Source organism: Strigops habroptila, chromosome 1, assembly GCF_004027225.2.
Source record: "Strigops habroptila isolate Jane chromosome 1, bStrHab1.2.pri, whole genome shotgun sequence".
In the NCBI taxonomy this organism is placed as follows: Eukaryota; Metazoa; Chordata; class Aves; order Psittaciformes; family Psittacidae; genus Strigops; species Strigops habroptila.
The window spans coordinates 94,562,639-94,583,388 of NC_044277.2; the positions used below are offsets into that span (position 1 = coordinate 94,562,639).

The following is a 20,750-nucleotide window of genomic DNA, read 5'->3' on the forward strand; positions in this document are numbered from 1 at the left end:
ATGATCTTTTAAACGTACACAGTTGCTCATCAGGACCACAACATCTTTTGTTAGATAACATATGAAGTACAACAGCTTTCCAAGGAAAAGGAATTGCCTGTATTGCCCCCCTTCCCTTCACCTCCAATCTCACCCTGCATTTTGGTTCACCTGAACTTTAATGCAGACTCAAGTAATTTCCTCCCTTGGAGAAAGAAACAGGTCATCCAAGTAGAATTATACTGCCACCTCCTACACCTAATTAGGCCAGGGCTATAACAGTAAAAACATGTACAGACTGAACTACCTGTATCCGGGAATACCTTCAAATCCTACACCAGCAAATACAGCATACGTCAATATACCAGCGCTCTACAAAAAGTGTAGCAGAATCCCTTCGCACTAACAAAATCAGATTCAGGAACAACACAGGTGTCATGAAAGCAGCCAGAGAGAGCAATGCCAGACAGCAGAAACCTCCAGCACAGCAAGGGTCCTCAACAGCCACAGCTAGCATTGGTGGAGAAGACAAGCAGGGGCTTCTCACCTCCTTACCCTTCTGGTCATTAGAACAGCTAGGTAACATGCCAAAAGAAATACTGAAACAGTATCTGAAACTCAAGCCACAGCTAAAGCAAAATACCCATTTTTGAACTGACAGCATCTCTTATAAAGAGCAGGACAGCTGAGTAAATGAATACGTTAGCAATTTGGCGGTCCTACTCTTAATGAAAGTGTCTATATATGTATATACACACACACATCAATGTTTCTACTAAACATAAGACAATCCTTCCAGAAATCCACCTCTCACAAAGAATTCAAATCAGTTTTTTTCATTAGCTCTTGTACCTGCATTAATACCTGAGCCAGCTAGTTAACAGCTGAGCATTAACATTGTACTAATACTGCAGAAGAAAGAAAACCAGAACTTCATGACAGTAGCATTTGTCTCTAACACCACAAAGAAAAACTCAGAACACGTGCAGGCACTAGGAGCTCTAACATTAACAGGTACTGTATGAACGCACACATCATCAAAACAGCCACAGGTTAGGGATCTAAATAAATGGTGATAATTTTCAAGCCCTTGAGCAGATACGGAAAATATCACGGAGTCATCAGTGCTTATGATCTGTGCAAAGTCACCTTCCTCTCACACAATCTTCTAACAATAAGTACCTATACTTGAAAACAAAACCATGACTACTGATGGAAAGTTGTTGTAGCTACAGGATATAGCTGTAACTGCAAACATCTCTCTGCTTCATTCAGCGGGGCTCCCACAGGTCTTGTTCAAGGGTGACATTAGATTGGCATTATATCCCAACTCCATGTCAATTTCCTCAGCCAAGTTCAGGGCACGAATAGCAAGTTCATGGTGATAAAACAACAAACTCAATAGCTGAAAATACCCTGCTGTGTTATACTGGATGGACTAGGTGCTCTACTAGTTCCCACAGCTCTGTTAACTGTTAAGTGACACCAACTGGACAAAAAAAAACCAAACCAAAACCAGCAGCGCTTCATGGAAAGAGTAACTTTATTCTACAAGATTTACATAACCCTTATTACAACCGCCGTGGAGAGAACAAACAACAGTGGAAATCCCAAAGGTGAAACAGTTAGCAGGTATATAGGGTGTCAATAATTATTTACATGGAAGAAAATATTTTAAATACACCAGTGAATGGTAGAACTTTAATGGTGGAAATTAAAACACTATTATTAGTGTCAGGATTTACATCATATTATGGCATACAATAGGAAGTGGAAAAAGGTCAGAATAATTCAGGATTGTTACTACTTAGTTTGCAATAGAGAGATATATATCAGCCAGACCAGCAGGGAGGGGCACCCTCAAATCAAAAACTAACCTCAGTAAGAGTTAGTAGCACAGGGTGAGATTGTTAAGACATCCGAGAGCCCTGCACTCCCCACTAACAGGGATATAGAAACATCTCTCCTCAGAAGAGAGGCAAACTATTGGACAACTCCTCTAAAACAACATAATCTGTTTTACATAGGTTTTCCATTTTCACAAGAACATGGTCTCACTTGTCAGTTCTCTCTGCTGTCATCAAATATATACTCTGCAGTGAAAATGCAGTGAGACCTGGAAAGGAAGAGCTTGAAGGAACAAGATGGTATCTTGTTCCCTCTACAGCCCACAGGCAAGACAAAGCATGCTCCTTCAGATTTTTATTTAACTTGTCCTAAGCCTCCCATGAAGGGTATTTCAGAATTTCTCTACCTAACTCCCTCTGGTATCTAACTATTTTTACAACAGGAAAACAGACAGAAGAAAACTATCCAATGGGTGTACATAACATCAGTTTTGAGCTTTGGATGGGGGCGGGTGGGGAAGGAAAGGCGATTTAGCAGGCTGCCTGGAAGAAGGAGACACGTGCAGAAAAGTGGTACAAATCTTTTTCAGCTTTGCAAAGCTTAAAGTTGTTGCAAGAGCTGACTGGAAGCCTGTGTGACAAAGCTGTGTGGTCTCAATCCACTTCCTAGTTCAAGAGCCATTATGACAGAAAGCAAGAAATACTGCAAGCTGCACCACATAACCGGCTCCAACTAGATACCAAGACATCCTTTTGCAGAGAGGTACAATTTGCAGATGAGGGCTGATGCTTCTGGAGATTCTCAAGTCAATTACTAGGAGAGTTAGAAGAAACGTACTCACATACTTCAAGCTGGATCATGTAACTGCACAGAATGCAAAAATTTATTTATTTTGCACTTGCTCAAGGTCGTAACTAACTATACTGGAAATACAACAAAAACTTTGCTATAGCACTGAAACTAAGTATTTTTCCCGCCTCAACTTAGACTGTAAGCCCTCAAAAATAAAAAGGACCTATTAATTGATTCAAATCATCATTGTTGTACTGCAGTTCTTAGGATTTTGGCAATTTTTCCTTAAGAGCCACTTCCTGAACTACAGTAATTCTTGAAAAAGCCTCAACCTTCAGTAGAAAAAAAAAAAAATCTTTCATTTCTGCAGAGTAAGTCTTACAATTTGAACTCACAAGATTCAGTCTTTCGCAGATTGTCAAGACTTTAAATACTGATTTGTTTGGCTGGGGGGCAGTGTGTTGGTTGTTTGGTTTTGGTTTGTGCGGTTTTTTAGTTTGGGTTTTGGGTTGGTTTGGTTTTGGTGTTTGTTTTGTTTTGGGGTTTTTTTGAGGGTGGTAGTTTTTGGTGGTTTTTTTTTTGTTTGGTTTTTTGGGTTTAAGAACAACTTCATGGAGCAAAGTCATGATCTCATTTAAGTCAGCATCAGGATTTAGGAGATCTCATTTCTGATACTTACACCCTTGCAATTGTTAATACTGCTATTTAAGATCTAATACTTTAAAAATAAATAAATAAATAAATAAAATCAACTCTTCCTGCAGCTTGATCTCTACCTAAGCATCCAAGCTAATACTTGCACATCCAGAGGACCCAAGTTTGTAAACGTACTGTGGAAGAAACCTGGACACTGATCTCAGAAGCGCTGAACACAGAGTTGTTCAAAGGAAAATGCAAACACTTGCTACCTCCAAAATGTAGAAGCTACTGCCACATAAAACATGAAGTAGTCTTGAAACAACAAAAGTTTACAACTTCAGCCAAAGCAATACCAGGTACAGAATATGTAGCAAAGATTTTTATGTGAATTATTGTCTGCTGCAGTTTGAATTGTTGCAATTCAATCAACTACTAGATTTCACTTTGACATTACTGCAGTAATAGCAATGATGCAAACATTGTGGAGGGAGACAACAGAACTACTACATTAAAATCTAAGTTTTCCTGCAAAAGTTGCCTAGAACCTACTTAAAATGAAAATCAGGCTTTCTGGTTTATGGTCTTCAGGTGATTGATATACCTTCATTAATTAACAATACCCTGTACAGTACAGGAAACAACAGTTTGACACTTGAAGTCAAATGCATGTGCTAGGATTTTGGGGGGGGTGGGGGTGTTTTTGGGGGTTTTTTTGGGGGGTTTTTTTTTGTTTGTTTTTGTAGGTTTTTTGTGGGTTTGTGAGTTTTTTTGGTTTTGGCGTCTTTTTAATTAAAAGACTATAATGTTATAAAACCAGACTTAGAAGTTACTTAAGTGCATCTAATTTATGGTAGCCTTCAAGGGTTGTCCACACTGATTAGCAGAGACTGGCTCAAGCAATGTAAGTCAACAAAGCTAACTGACCATTTTTGAGATTACGGAACACCCAGCCACTGCCTGAGATACAATCACACTTACTGCAGGAAAAAAACTTGCATAGGATGGTGTGGGTACAACAGTAGAGAGCCAGATAAGCCAAAATCTTGCAAGCGAAGTACATAAACACACTCTCCATTTATGTCTTTCTATTTTATCACCTTCGAGAAAAGACTCAATGCAGCTGGATGCTGTACATCCATTTCTAGACTTCAGATCTTGTGAGTTCATATAGGAGCACAGAAATTCGTAATTCACCCACATGACTGTGCCAAGGTTTATATCCATTGTTAGCGCTGTTAGTCTGGTCCCCTGCAGAGAAAAAGCTTACTTGACCACTGCGTAAATATAACTCTTTTTTTGCTTACAGCATACGTTAAGCCATCGACCACAGAAGAACAGATTACCAGCAGGTAAATTAAATTCCTATCACTTCTGTAAAAACAGCCAAGCCAGAGAAGGCAAAACTGCAATTTCAACTTCTACAGGCCCACCCCCAAAAAAAGAAGTCATCCAATTTCCATAGCTGAAAACATAGCCCACATCGCACCACCAGTGCAGCCTGTGGAAAGAGGGGACTACATGGAAAAAAACGTAGAGGCACATGCAAAGACAATGGAAAAAATCTTTGTTTGACCTCAAGATACAAATTCACAGAACCCTCATTAACTCTTGCCTGTTATAAACAGCTAAGCGCTTATTGCACACAACCTCCCCCTGAGATGCAAATCTCTGGAGCCCCACCTCAGATCACTGAGCACATTTTATTTCTTTAAAATCCATCTATACTTAACCAGTGGAACTCTTTGTAACATGTAGAGGAGTTTATAAACCGTACAGAGGAACAGAGGGCAGATTTATCAAGGAAAATGCATTAGGACAGGAAACAACCACTAAACTGCCCCTTCATAAAGGTTAACTAACTGAAACCTGGCATTAGGCTAACAGCATTCATATTACCTCCAATTGGATGGACTGAATTCCTATCTACCCTGTACAAAGTCGCATCATCCTGAAAAATACTCAGCAATCATACCCTGGCACCATACGGAAAGATATTAGGTACTTAAATGGAAAAGCAACTATATCTGCAGTTAAATTAGATTATAAATTTGTACAGAAAGACACTTTATGACAGAAATTGAAAGCTAACTGCCTGACAGTAGGAAGGATTTCTCCCCATGGGTACAATATCCATTATAGTGGTTCTGTGCTTCCTCTACAGCACTCAAATTGGAGCTGCTGGATATACAGTATCACAACTCCACCTTTAATTGCATATTTCCTACTAAGGATATACATTTATTACCACTATCAAAACCAGCAAACATAAAGCATTTTTAAGAAAGCATGTGCTTTCTTAAAAGAAAGATTTATAAGAAAAGTCTATACAACCAATATGTGAAGAAGCCTACAGCAAGGCTACTTTATTCAGCATCACAGAAGGTACAGCTGGAAAGGGTCTGAAGGGCTCCACCTGAAACAGATCCCATGTCTGTGCACATGAGGAGGAGAGGGAATCAACTGTTTTTAAAGCATTCCCGATGGAGATTTCACTAGCAGGTTCAGAAACGTGTCAATGGAAACTCCCCCTCTCCCCTGGTACCACTAGAGTTTGCAGCCTGCTCAGCATCACAAACCAACACAGTGAGAGGTCAGCTGTATGTAAAGCTGAACTAAACTACAGCATCTCCACGTCACCAAAACTTCTCCATGCAGCTCATTAGAATTGACAGAATTGCAGCTCACTGATAGGCAACTAGTGAAGATGTAACAGATCCCTACTGGCATGTGTTTGTTGTGGAACCTGAAGTCTGTAGAAGTGCTACAGAAGTGCACCTCCAGCTCTCCATCAGAGTACTCCCTGAAGGAAAATAGGGAAGACTAAACTGGACAAGCATCCCCAGAGCACAACCTTGTCCACAGACCATGATCATAACTCCAGTTAGCTTCAATAATGTACAAACCAGGCTATACTGCATTTTCCATTGTCTTATGCTTATGGGACAATCTTGTACACATACACTCTCACCTTACCTGCACCACTCAGACACACAGTTAGATGTGTTAAATGCTGAGCAGCTCAACCCCATCATCTAAGCTACCAAAATGAGTATAGACAGTATCACCTATTAACTTTATATTATGCCAGGTTTTAAACAATTCAGATTTGGCTTAAGACATAGCCCAACTAGGAAATATCAACTGCAATTAGAAAATACCAAACACAAGGAATAAATAATTAAACAAAACAAACATCTAGAGTTATAGAATCATAGAATCAACTAGGTTGGAAAAGACCTCTAAGATCATCAAGTCCAACCATTACCGCAGGACTGCCAAAACCATTATCATCATTAAACCATATCACTGAGGGCCTCATCTACATGGTTTTTGAACACTTTCAGGGATGGTGAATCTACCACTTCCCTAGGCGGCCTGTTCCGATACCTGATCACCTTCTCTGTGAAGAAATGTTTTCCAATATTCAATCTAGACCTTCCCTGGAGCAGCTTGAGGCCATTACCTCTTGTCCTATTGCTTGTTACCTGGGAGAAGAGACCGAACCCCACCTCACTACAACCTCCTTTCAGGTAGTTGTAGAGAGTGATAAGGTACCCCTGAGCCTTCTCTTCTCCAGACTGAACAACCCCAGTTCCCTCAGCTGCTCTTCATATGACTTATTCTCCAGACCCTTCACCAGCTTTGTTGCTCATTTCCGGACCCGCTCCAGCACCTCAATGTCTTTCTTGTAGTGAGTGGCCCAGAACTGAACACACGATTTAAGGTGCAGCCTCACCAGTGCCAAGTACATGGGGACGATCACTGCCCTGGCCCTGCTGGCCACACTATTGCTGATACAGGCCAGGATGCCGTTGGCCTTCTTGGCTGCCGGGGCACAAGCTGGCTCATGTTAAGGGGCCATCAACCAGGACCCCCAGGTCCATTTTCACCGAGCAGCTTTCCAGCCACTCTTCCACAAGCCTATAGCATTGCACGGGGTTGTTGTGACCCAAGCGCAGGACCCAGCACTTTGCCTTGTTGAACCTCATACCACTGGCCACAGTCCATCGATCCAGCCTGTAAAGTTGCATGACTGAGGATCAGTCTCCTACTACAAGATATAGTAAAGGCAAAGGCAGATACAGAACCAGCCTCAAAGAGTTTAAAAGCCAGTATATCCTATATTAACTCCCCTATCTTGTCATGCAGTCACTATGAGAACATGAGAGAGCTCTTACAGCACAAACAGATAGGAAGGAACAGAGGGCAAATCAGTTTGTGCTTCATTTTGTTCCCTCAACTATCTGACTCTTCACAGGTTATCTGCTACATCCTCCTGAAGGGGGTCAGGGGAATGATGGAACTGTCTTCTAGTTTTCTGTAGCAATCCTAATGTAGATTATACCCAATACTGCATCAATATAAAAATCACACACAGTATTTTCTTCTGTTTAAGCTCTGTTCTACTGCTCAGAACACAATCTGACAAAGCATTTCACATTAGCACCATGCTCACCAGTCACAGATAAGTACATGTTTATGCTGTAACAAACACACACTTTGACAGAAGACTGGAGAGAAACTTGGCAAGAGTAATATCCTTACATTCTTTGCATATATAAATATCGAAATATATATATACACACACAAGTAGGACAATGTAAAGCGGCAATTTCTGAGCTCAGATCAGATACAGCTGAATACACATGCACTGCTAGGAAACATTCCATCAAAACTGTTTGATCCTTCATACATAGGTATTTATTTTCATATATGTATATAAACAAATTCACCTGCAAATTAAATACCAAAACATACACACATTCCCCCAACGCAGCCCAGTGTTGTTTCCCACCACCGTCCGGCCTAACAGGTTGCACACGCACAGGACACACATTTTGCCACACACAGACGGGGAAGGAAAGGAGGGAGAACTCCCTTTAGACCGCAGCCACCATCGCTACCGCTGTCCCGCTACCATTTCAGCACGACGCTCACAGTACTCCTTCTGCCGGAGCCCCTCACACCGGCAGAGCGCCCGCCCGCGGGGCGGCACCGGGCTGCGCTTCCCCGCAGACCCCAGCCCGGCAACTGCGAGGCGCTCAGCCCGGGCAACTGGTCCCCCGGCTCCCAGCCGGGGAGCTGGCCAGCGCCGACTCCCTTTTCCACCCCTTCCCCGTCCGCGCCGGCACCTGCGGCCGCGCCCAGGCCGCAGCAGTGAGCCTACCTGCCGGCGGCGGCGAGCAGGAGCCGCCGGGGCCCCCACGGCCCCCTTCCTCCGCGAGTGCTCGGCACCGAGGGCCGGCGCGGTACTGGGGGGCCGTGGGCGCTCGGCGGGGCCGGGCGGCGCGGTGCCGCCCGCCTCCTTGCCGCTGCTGACTCAGGAGCAGGCGCCGTCCCTCCGCACACCTCCCAGGGGCGGCCGCCGCGTTCCGCGCAAGATCACTGCCCAGAGACACCCCCCACCCCTCCCCAACACGCATCGCCCGGAGCCGCCCCAGCGCTGAGGCCACCGACCCTGCGGCTGCGGAAAAGAGCCACACCTGTGGGCAGCGGCAGCGACCCCGGGGAAGGAAGGGGTGGGGAGGGGGGACGCGGGGTTAGTCCGACTCCGTCCCCGGAGGGAGCGTGGGGGCTTCCTGCCAGCAACGAGGCGAGGAGGTGCCGCGCCTCCATCTTGAGGAGGGGGCGCGGGATGGAGGCCGGGCGCGGGGGGCAGCAAATGGCGCCGCCCCCTGGCAGGGCTGGGAGCTCGAAATGGCGCCCCCGGCGTGCGGGGCCGCTGTTAACCCCACAGGGGGTAGGTGGTCCCGGTCCGGTCCGGTCCGTCCCGTCCCGTCCCGTCCACCTAGCCTGCCACCGTCACCCTTCGCAGCGGGGTCCAGCTGCAGTGGAACTACGTTACCTTACACAGGATTACCCCGTTAGGGGTTTTACGTTTCCAGAGTCTCGATCTCTGGGCTGCTGCTGGAGATAAAGCAGCAAGAGGCTCTCAGGTCTCAGATCTTAATCAAAGGTCTTAAGATGTTGAACCAACAAGCTTTTGTGAGAAGGTAGCTGAGCCCACTGTGCCACACGACTTTTTGTGCTGGTGTTTGAAAGGCAACTGCAGTATCCCTGTTGGTCTGCCAAGGGGCCTTGAAGGTGGGATCCCACCACTGTTGTATCATCCTGTTGTGTGAAGGTCTCTCCAGATCTTTGCCACCTACATGGCTACATGGTGCTCTGTGTCCACGTGCAGTGTTCTGGGGCTAGCACCTGGCTGCCATAAGCCTCCCAGTCTACATGTCCTTTTTCTACCTTCCTTCTGATTCTTACCTTTCCAGCTTTCTGAAAAACATTGGGCCAGGGACCTGATGCTGCTCAGCTGTCAAAGCCCCACATCCTAATAACGAGTATCTCTGTCTGAAGCAGCTGAAAGAGTACACACAGCTTATTCAGAACAGCTTTTCAATGAAATATTCAGCATTTCTGTGTCTTTGATTTTGCTCTATCCTAGTTCTTGCCTCATTCACATTTTCTGCTGAGGGACTCTGACATGTTTGGAGTCAGAGCATGCAGAAATGGTTTCTTTGTTTTTTACAAATGCACTCCAAAACAATTGGCCTTTTTGGGTTTGGGAAGAGGCATTTTTCTACTCAATATGAAAGTCCATGTGTCATAGTTTTAAGTGGTTTAAGTTTGTTCATCTTAACATTTTAAGCAAGCCATTTCAAGTGAAATAAAATGCAAAAAGCTGTGAATTTCAAACTTTAATTGTACGGGTTTCATGCTGAATTGCACCAGCCTGTCAAGGTCCCGGATCCTCTGTTCCACCTGCTAGTGGCACTAGTGCATTGCCAAATTTTCCTTAGTCTTTAATGAACTGCCATCGCTTGGGGGTAAGTGGTATTTTGCAGGTACTCCAGGATGATGAAAAAAAAAGGTGCCCTGAAGATGTAAAAGTATCATCTCTTGCTCTTTATAGTGCTTGAGCAGTATCAACTGCTTTTACCTCATCTTTTTACCTCATCTTCTGACTCCCACCTTACCAACTTTTTTTGACAACAGTCTGTATGACATTTCCTTAAGCTACTTAAATCTTCCTTGGTATGGGGAGCCCATAACTCATGTGCTTGCTTTGTAAAGCAAGGAATTAAATCTTTGAATGGTAATAGTGGATTGCTTGTGAATATATATGAAGGAGCCTAAAGGAATTGTCTGCTGAAATTTTTTACAATTTTTTTTACTGCCATGTTGTTATGCCAATTTTGAGTCTTCAGTTTCTGTGACTTCCATGTGTTGGCTGTTTTGGCCAGTTTATGGAGACTAAAGTCTGCTTGCTTACTTAAGTAAAAAGGAGCATGTGAAATCTAAGAATTATTCTAGTAACATTAAAGGATCAGTGAGAAGACTGCTATGTTTTTCCAATATTGACCAAGGCTACTTGACTTTGAGGAGGAAGTGTGTGTGGAGAGAGGAAGCCTGGCTATCCTTCCTTTGTGAGGCAGCCCCATTTCTCATGCCTTGCAGCCTTCCTGCCTGCACTGGGGGTTGGTTTACTGACCCAGTGAGGGAAAAGGATTGTCCTCCAATGCTTGGCATGGTTGTGTAGTTCTAATTTTGCTGACTGTAAAAACACCAGATATGGTGGCACTATTTTTTTTTCAATATTTTCTACAGGAAAGATTATTCACTTGTATACTCAATAGTAGCGCTTTTTGAATGATCTGTGCAGGTATGCAAAAGTCTCCTTAGCACAGGTTCACTGAGATAAGCCCTCTGTGTGTCCTGTCAGGAGGTACCTCCCATCATCTTACTGAAAGCAGGAGGAAAAGGATGAGAGTAGTAACTGTCCCTCTCTGCACAGGAGTGACTGATCTGGTACCCTTGACTTTCTTGCACACAAATTGCCTTCTGCATTGAATGAACAATACACAGCTAGTCCTACACAAACACAAAGGCATCAAAGCAGACAGCTCCCGTTCGAGAGACGCAGCAGCAGCACCTGGTGTCTGTTCACAGTATGCAAACTCCAGAAATGCTATGAAATGGTGGAACAGACTGAGAAAGCAGGTTTGCTGCAGACTGCTGAGGCTAAGATGATATTTTCTTGCAGAGCCAGTTCTTGCCTTTCATATCATTGATGAACTAATAGGCTTAGCCCTCATGAAATACTAGGCTCAGCATACTGTAATGCTATCCCAAAACCATTAAAACTTCAAAATGTAGCCTTCTAGGTAAATGTTGATCTGGTTACCTCCACCTGCCTTCCCATAGTAAGTCCATTCATTTGATCAGACAAAAGCCTTGTGAAGCTGTCATCACCCAGGAGAACTAACTCACTGTCAGACATCCAGGGGCATTTGGGAGTCTGCCTCTGAGAGACACACCCCAACACTGCCAAACAGCCCTTCTGAGCAGCTTGGTGCTGTGACAGGCAAGCCTGAGGCATAATGTTACTGTGGCATTCAGGGAGGTTCCTCCCATCCCAGGGGGCTGGTGAAGCCCCTCTCCCAGTCAGTGCTGGGAGTCACCCTGCTCTCCTTCTCCCTCTCACATGGTTTGCTCACAGTTTTCCATGTGACATCTATTGCAAAAGAAAGAGGTCTGGGAGATGCACTATTTTGATTAGAATACTTAATCTTTGTTAGATTGCATTGTGCTTTTCTGAAAATACTCTTTCTCTACCTTTCATCTTAAATAGGCAAAAAAAAATTGATCTGTTTCAGTTCAAGAAAGTGTCTGCCCACACTGAAAAAGAGGGTAGTATTTACCTTCAAGGCATCTGAGACAGATTTTTTTTCTGATTCCTCAATAATTGTGACATTTTTTGAAAGCCACGGTGAGTTCTCCTTCTTGGCCACATTTGTCCAGCATTGACAGTTGTGTTCACATGTTATTTCTACTGCCAGTCCAGGTTCTGCCTCGACAAATGGTGTCTGAGTAGGTTTTTATTAGTTTCTCTGTCCCACCAGTGCAAAAGGTTAGTGACATGGTATAATCCTTTCCTTCTTTATTTCGTTGAAGTATGTTATCTTTTATTAAAGCAGATGTATACTTTTACCCTTTTCCTTAATCAAAACTGTAATTTAGAGCTGTGTTAGATATGTTTTTTTCTTTACACCTGGGCAGCCTGTCAAGGCCAGGAGGTAAGCAGGATTCCTGATCTAAGAGGAAGGGTTACTTCACACTGACTAACTCTCTCCTCAGGCCAATTGTTCATGGCGATCTCACATTTGTATATACATGTCATGACCTACTGCAACAGGAGGCATGCAGCCCCATGATCATAGAGCATGGACAACCTTCTGCATGAGCACCATGTGTCTCTGTGGCCCGGAGGGCACAGTGTGTTGCTCAGCAAGGCCAGGCCAGCACCCTAAGGTGGTGGGAGCAGTGTGTGGTGCCGACAGGAGCTCTTTCTCTTCCGATCACACTACAGCAGTATTTCCCTCATGTTTGTCACTGTTGCCTGCAGTAGCTGATTCCCATAGTATCAATCATTCCTTAAAAACAGGTCAGCTATGGAAACAGAGGATTTAAACACATTGACATAGTTTACACACACATTTAACTAGAGTAAAATGGCTGTCTCTCCTGCCTTTCTGGTTTCACAACTGGCTTCATGACCTCCAGTCCATGCCGGTGAAGGTACTCAACCAGAAATGGTCCTAAAACATCATCCTTCCAAATCGCCAATGGGAATAGGTATGTTAAAGCAGATAGAGGCTTTTGAAAAGATGAATGGTGTCATCATGGTCCATCACTGTACTTTTTGTAAGGAGTGATGGAGGGCCTAGAACTGAAAATCCAAGGTATTTGCGATTAGCCAGGCTGAGCTTCAAGTGGTTTTATATCTCACAGTGTAATTTTATCTTGAGCAGTATCTTTCATGTAACACTCATTTTTACTCTTTTTTTATGTTGGAGAGCTGCTTGTTAGAATTACATGTCAAATATTTCTTACACAAGTGCAGTCAAACCTAAGATTCATCCAATGCAGTACTCTGCCCCATATCATTGCCAAAAGTAGATGGCTAGGGGAAAACATACTGATTTCCTGAACACCCACACTGTGCGTCATGCAGCATATTCTAGCTTTGTACAGTTTTCTTTAGTGTTGCTGAAATTCTGCAGTATATTTTCTCTGTTACTAGATGTATAGTACTGTGTAGGCAGCTATTTTCCCATGCACAGAAGCATGTTTCATGGCTCAGAGGGCAACTCTTCCAGAAAGGTAGTTTTAGCCAGCTCTTGAATAATGGGTCACTTCAAGCCCAGGGACTTAAAAGCATCCTAATGTTGGAGCTAAACATCCAGATTTTATGTGCAGGACAAGCCTGAAAATAGCAAAGATTTAGCACTATACTTTGTATCAACACTTCTGACAGTGTCACTAGAATGTTTCTGCTTGGTTCAGGGTGTTTTGGGGACTAGCTTTCACATAAAGCTTGCAACTTCCCCATGAATTCCAAATGTAATTTTAATACTTTAGGTTTATAACACTAATAGCATAAGAAGTCATTCCCCAACTACAATTAATAGAATTGAATTTGGTTCTAAATAAAGCATGATGATTACGGATTTGCAAATCTCTTCATGGAGTTGTTTAATCAGCTGGCTACCAGCATTCTCAATCAGCTAACAAACTGAAAATGCAGACTTTGAGGTAAGTCAATAAAATCTATTTTAAAAAAGGAAACTAGGCAATTTGATGGAAGAAAAGGAAATACCTAATTATTTAAATTATGTAATTACTATAATTATAATTATTATAATTATTTAAAAACCCCAAGCTGCATATTGTTCTGCAACTAATCAGACTCTCCTCACAGCCATTTAAAATTGCAATATAATATTTTAAAAGGCAAACTCTGGGTCTCTGGATATTAATTTCATATTATGTTCCTAAGCAGATGGTAAGACTGTCAATTAACTTCATCTGACTTTAGAAGACAGCGTATATTTCAGAAATGAAAGCCATTTCTAGTTTTTCTAATTATTGAATAATAATATTAATATAAAATATTGCATATTTTTCTAATTACTGTTCTAATTATTATGTGTTTCTTTCTAATTATTGCATACATTTGGTGCATTGAAAAAGTTACTGTCAATAATATTTTATTAATATTTGGAAGAAATGACTAAAAATTTCCTGTATGGCTTGAATAAAAGTGATCAGATTTAAATATAGCAGCTATGAGGAAATAAAGAGAAGTCCATTAACAAGAACAGTTCCAAAATCCACAAGACAGAACAAAAGCAATTCAAGATTTTCTTTTAGATACTCGATACTCAGGATTTCTAGAACTTACAGCAGAAAATGAATATCTAATTAAAAAAAAAAAGAAAAGAAGAAAACTTTCATAAGAGGAAAGGTATATTTATTCAGAGTCACGTTATGGCTGAGAAATGTGATCTGTCATTTTGGACAGCAACAATATTCAGAAGGGTGTTTTAATTGTGTTTTGCTTTGTCTTTTTAAGAGTAAATATTATAGCTAATAGGACAATATAATGTGCTGTAGCATACTATAGCAAATTTTGAGGTTTTGCGCAACTAGAAGTGATTAATTTTCAGCACATTTGTTTTTATGTCTGAAAAGTATAGGTAATTTTTATTTCTTCAGTTTGAAAGAACTGAAAAGCTTAGGTCTTAGAGAACTGTGTTCTAATGAAAATACAGCTTTTGGGGTTTTTTTTAATATATAGGAATTGCAGAATTACAAATAGCACTTACGTTTACATGCAATCTGATGTAGATCACTAAGAGTTCAGTTCCTGAATACAATTCAATGGTTTCAGCTGTGTATTATCCCTGCAGTTTAGATACTTAGACATATGAATGCCTGCATAAAGTTGTGTTTGCAATTTTTTGGGCAGAAAAATGGAAACCTAGCTAAGTGCATTTCCTATTATGTCCCTTTTTATATTTATAGGCAGTTTTGTCTCATTTTGTTGGTTTATGTAGCGCAGCAGACATTTGTAATTGCTTGTGGTTCTTTTTAACAAGTACCTATTGTACACTGCAGGAGATTATCCCTGTTGGTAAGGTAATATTGGCCTTGAAAGTAGAAAGCATTCTGCTCTGAATGAGTTTCCTTTGGTCTGGGTTGGAATTCTATTTGAGAATAATAGAGTTAGGATCAGCATATTCCTGTATTTGCCAGAAGGTACTCAAGTGCTTTATTTCAGACAGTGTAGTTATGCTGTATACTTTCTACGTTTGATAGCCTTGGTAAACATCTCCTTTTCTAACAAACTTACTAACTTGGTTAACTCAAAGAACTCCACTGAGAATGCCTTCAGGATTCAAATATTGTGTCAAGAAAGATTTATTACATATAACCGCCACATGCAGAAGGACTATACCCCTGCAATCTTGACTTGGAGCTGCTGTATTTTATAACAACTTGTATCCTTGGCAACAAATGGTGTGGAAGAAAAATGCCAGAATCACCTGAGTAACCATGGAGACCAAAACAATGTTTTGGTAACTGGATAATCTAACCTACCTACATGACATATGACTCGATATTTAATACATGGAGACACGAGCTTGAAATTAATCATTTGGAATGAGTTATGCCGCCTTATGAAACACGAAGCAACAAGCTTCATATAAAATATATGATAAAGAAAAATGAGATGTCTCTTCTCTGCAGCCTTTTCCTTTCTGATCTCACAGATCAAGTAACCGAGTTCTGTTGTTCTGTATCCACTAATAGGATGGAGCATTTGTGCATTCCTGCGCAACAGCTTACATTGCCAGTTCACTGCACCTTATGTGTGCAGGTTCCTGTACCTCCCCACATATATTAGCATCATACAAATACCGCAGCAAATGTTCTCCAGCAGTATATCTCTGAAGGAATAAAGTATCCTTGCACTGCGACAATATTCTTTAGTCAGTATCTGGTTTAGGTGTCATTCAGGGAACTACTGAATTCTGATCTGGCCTAGATTTGTCTTTGAAATAACTATTTATTCTCCCATGTCATCCAAGAAACAAGTTTCTGAAGGACGAAGAGTAGACAAATCATGTAAAGCACTTTCATAATAAAAAATGGTTTCTGTTGTTGTTTTGAGTAAGATGCTCAGATCAAGGCTCTTGCTTGGAAAATGGAGGAAGACAATTTGAAAGAAAGAATCTGAAAATCCTCTGATCCGTCTGGTCTCGACTGCTCTCTACAGTTGCAGTAGAAAACTGCAACCGGCTTCAGCTGTACTCGGGAAAATGCTGTGGGAAGTAAGTCAGTGAATCCCGTTGCAAAAGAGACATGTAACTTCTTTTTTACAGGGTACTTTTATCTAGTAACAGCACAGCGTCCTTTGAGAAGAAGCTGGTATGGAGGAGAGGAGATCTAAGACTCGATGCGGGAGGCTTGATCTTTTCTTTCTTTACCTTAAATTCTCATGCTGCATCTTTTGTATGGGTCTGGAGTCCTTACTGCTGAGCCTGGTGGGAGAACATGGCAGGGACAAAGCAGAGGGGATTAAGGTTACTGTAGTGAGATAATTAAACTTGCAGCTGAAGGTTAATATACATAAAACTGCCTTTGCCTCATGGTGGCCCACTACTGCATCCAAATGGGAAGCGTAAGAGCAATAGGAGGTATGTCCATGCTAGGTTACTGCCCCAGGCTCACCCTGGGATGTTGGGAAGCAGCTCAGGGTATCTGACAAGTTTGTTTATTTATTTTTAAATCAGGGAAAAGGAAAGAATGCAGATGACGCATATTCAGTGAGATAATCCTGGGAAGTAATTGCAAGGAAAGGAGAATGTATTGGAATGAATTACAATTATACATGATGTCATTTAAGCTTATTGCAGGAAAACTCACCAGCACTGATTTCAGGTACAGACAAAGCCACTTTAGGTCAAAAAATAGAAAGGTAATTACAGACAGGGACTTTTACAACAAGAAGTCTATCAAGAGATATCTACAGTCAAATTAACTGCTAAAAAGAATTTTAAGGAAATGGGAGGTATTTTGGAAAGCAGCAGTAAAGGTCACTAGCAAATTGTAAGGCATGTCTAAAAAGTGGAAGAGATTAAATATGGTTATTTTCTCTAACACAGCAAACCAATACTTTAATTATTGTCATGATGCGGGTGAGGTTTTTCAGGCTACTGTTTCTTACTAAGAACTTACAATGACATTTGAAAACTCCATAAGCTCAGCCATAGAAAAGGATGGCTCCTGAAAAAAAGGGATTGACTGGCTAGAGAAACAAAATATTTCAGTAGTGAAAGGAACAGAGGAGATAGATAATGCTGGAATGGATATGTAATAGAATTACCACAACACAAAAGATTGAAACCTGAGATGCTAAGCCAATTAGGAGATATTTACTGAGGCTGTTGTAATAGCATAGCACATAACCAAACTACTCTTAGAAAAGCTTGACTGTAAATGGCTGCTCTGAAGTAGTAGTTTGTATGTGACCTTGTAACTTGTGGAAAATACAAGCTACTTCACCTGTCCTTCCTTGGAGTCTTCTTTAATTTAGGTAGATGATAATAAAATGCACCAATGGTAATTATATGAAACATCCAACACTGGCATTCCTTTAGAGATGGTTCAAGATTTTCTAATTTAGTACTGCATGGCATTAAAGAGAATTTAAAGTATGTAAAAATGCTAGAAAAGCTAAATATTGTCTTCCAGAAAAGCAAAAATCTAAACCAACTGCTAGATTTTACTTTTAGTTTCAAATAATCTTGAAGCAGTGGGTACAGATTTACTGAACTTTTTTCTCTTCTGTAGCTATTCTATCATTACAGGTAGGTAGAAACACTTATTATTAAAGCTGGCAATCACTCTCCACTCTAAGACTTTGATTTTGGCAGACTTTGAACATTCGAGCTGCTCTTTCCTGAGCTCTTTCAGAGCTAAATTACTCTTTAAGAATATTTGAAAATGGGTCAAGCATTCCTATGACTCTCTGGTTTTCCCTTCTTTTGAATGAAATTTTGAAGATAAACCTAACTACCCTTGCCTTCAGCTGCTCCAATTAAGCCTGCCCCCAAATGCTGCTAGCTGTAAGGTTTGGAAAAAGAATTCAGTGAGAGAGTGTTTAGCAGCCACTTTTTCTGGTGAATTCATTCTCTGTACTTTCATTTTCTATACTTTCATGGACTTTTTCACTGTCTTTCCAGTGGCATTTCTGAACTTCAGGAGATTGGTCCATATCAAATACCTCATTTGAGAACAAGTTTGATTTATTTCTGTCCAGTGTGCAGTAGACTCATTCTGGATCAAGGACACTGACCAATTCAAGACAGGGAAATAAGAGGCTGTGAATGACTAGGAAACCTGTAGTAAATGAATACTTCACGTAAGTGTTGGCCATTCATGTGTCTGCATGAGATACCTATGTAAAGGACTTCATGCTCAGTCTGAATCTGTCCATGCATGTAATGAGATTGTAAAAATGCTAGCATTGTGTAACAGGAAAAACTAGAAGTAGCTGAAGTAGCATCAGGTCCTCCTGAGTAATCTGACTTTGGCACAGTGAGCAGGTAAAGCCAGCCAGTCGCTTAGAAAGGTGTATACAAGTAAAATACTTGCAGTTTGCTGTGTTTCTATGGTCACAACTGTAATTGTCAAGCAGATTGCTCTGAAGCACTGATAAAAGTATCTGCAATGCTAAACCCAAGGGATTTAACATTGATGTTAATGGGGTTGGAAGAATGTTGTTGATTATTCCTTCATTGAAAATAATTCATTAATTCTGCCTTTCTGTTCCATCATTAAAGAAAATACTGTGTAATGTATTTGACAAAGAAAGATCCCCCCTTCCTCCCTTAATTGGCTATCAACAGATAATTGAAACAAATACTTTGCACAGCGCATAAAATACATAAACTTGTCCAAACGATTAGAGCACTATTTGCAATTTAGTAATTTATTTGGAAATCAGGATCAAATCACTAGTTATTAACTAAATAAAGATTGAAAATTAGATACCTCATTTGAAATGACTTCTCTAATTTTCGTGTGATTTACTCCAACATTACTTAAGGACCCAAAGATAAATACAGAGATTCAGATACAGTATGTGAGGAAAATAACATAACTTAAATCAATAACATGTATTCATCCGGTCCCAGTGTTGGGGAGCAAAACATGAGTAGGAAGCATTCCTTTCCTGCAGCTTCACAGCTTATAGTAAATAAGTCCAATAATAAAATTTTTAGAAATGTCCTAAAAACTATGGTAGGGGAGAAACAGCTCAGAGCCAGTCAAAACATAAAGCTGATTCAGAACCAGACATCTCACTGCATTTGAGCAGTTAAAGCAGACAATAGGCACATTTTTTTCCCTCTTTCCCCAGCAACCTCCTCTTTTAGCCACAGATTCTTTGTCAGCCCTAGCATTCTTTGTCAGCCACACTTTTAACTGATTTGTGGAGGACAGGAAACTTTATCAGGGCAAGAGAAATGCTGAAGCAAAAATAGCAAATATTTTGTGTATAATGAACACAGGGTGAAAGGACCAGAAAATAGTAATCTTAGGTGTGGAATTGCTTAATACTACTTGTGGTTTTAATCATTAGGTTGTGCAGTTTTAAGCAGCAAAATCAGGGAATACTCTGAAAAGCTTCTGTTTCTATGAACCCACTGAATGTATAGCCAGTGTACATAAATGCATACTCCACATAAGGGCATTTACATTTGCATTCAGAGCACGAAGATAATGAAAAATCTGCTTCTGAAAATCTTGTCCGGGATAACTTCAGTATTAATTAGTCATGCAATGGCTTTGCATTTTTTGCTACTTTTAAATAGACAAAGAGTGCCAAAAGGAAAACGATGTTCTGCCTGAAATCCTCTTTAGGTTCTTACTTATCCAGATCTTAGAAGAAGAAACAGAATATATTGTTTTATTCGACATATGGTATACAATAAACTCGATTCTCTAAAACCAAACTGAAAAGTATCACAATGTTTCACAATCTGTATCACAGTGTTTAACTCCCTAGTCACAAGCTGTTGAAACTTCATTCTGACATATTAAAAATTTGTTAAAAAATATACTTTCCTCTTCTAACAAATATGTGAGAGTAATGATCACCCCCAAAATGCTGAAGGAAATAAAGCTGTGTTCAGAACAGCTGATGCTGTCTGTAGTATGCAGTTTCAGTGAAAGAAAACCAGGTTTAAATATTTGTTTTCACCAGGCATGATGATGAACTCTACCTTGCATGACAGTGTATGATTAAGAAGTATATTGTACACTTCTGAATATAGCCCAAAGATGGAAATATCGATATTTTTATCAGAGATGTTTCAGATAGACATCATCCCCCAAAACATCCCTGAACTATGCTTCTCCCAGAAGTGGCAAATCTAAGGAAATTTAGTTCTTTTTCTCCTGATTGAAGTTAAGAAAAAAATACATCTGGCTTATGTTTTGTGGCTGAAGAAAGCTCCCGCCACTGCTTCTGGATGGACTGGCTCCACAAAATGTTTGAGAAGGCATCAGGGGTAATTTTCTAGCGATGAATACTTGTTCCTGGAAGGCAATCAGCTGTTTTGATTTTTTTCCAAAGGCAGCTGAAA

At 41.0% G+C, this 20,750-nt stretch overlaps 1 protein-coding gene across 6 annotated transcripts in view; it reads right to left on the reverse strand.

Annotated features, from left to right (window-relative positions):
• KIAA0319 (KIAA0319 ortholog) overlaps window positions 1-8,812 on the reverse strand; it is a 52,475-nt gene extending 43,663 nt beyond the window's left edge. For 2 of the 6 annotated variants that reach the window (XM_030479785.1, XM_030479765.1), the window contains exon 1: window positions 8,426-8,603. The gene's annotated coding sequence lies outside the window, so the exon portion shown is untranslated. Of the gene's footprint in view, window positions 1-8,425; window positions 8,604-8,741 lie in introns of those variants that run through there. The other 4 variants (XM_030479775.1, XM_030479794.1, XM_030479801.1 and 1 more) reach the window with 4 other exon arrangements.
• Window positions 8,813-20,750: the final 11,938 nt, after the last annotated feature.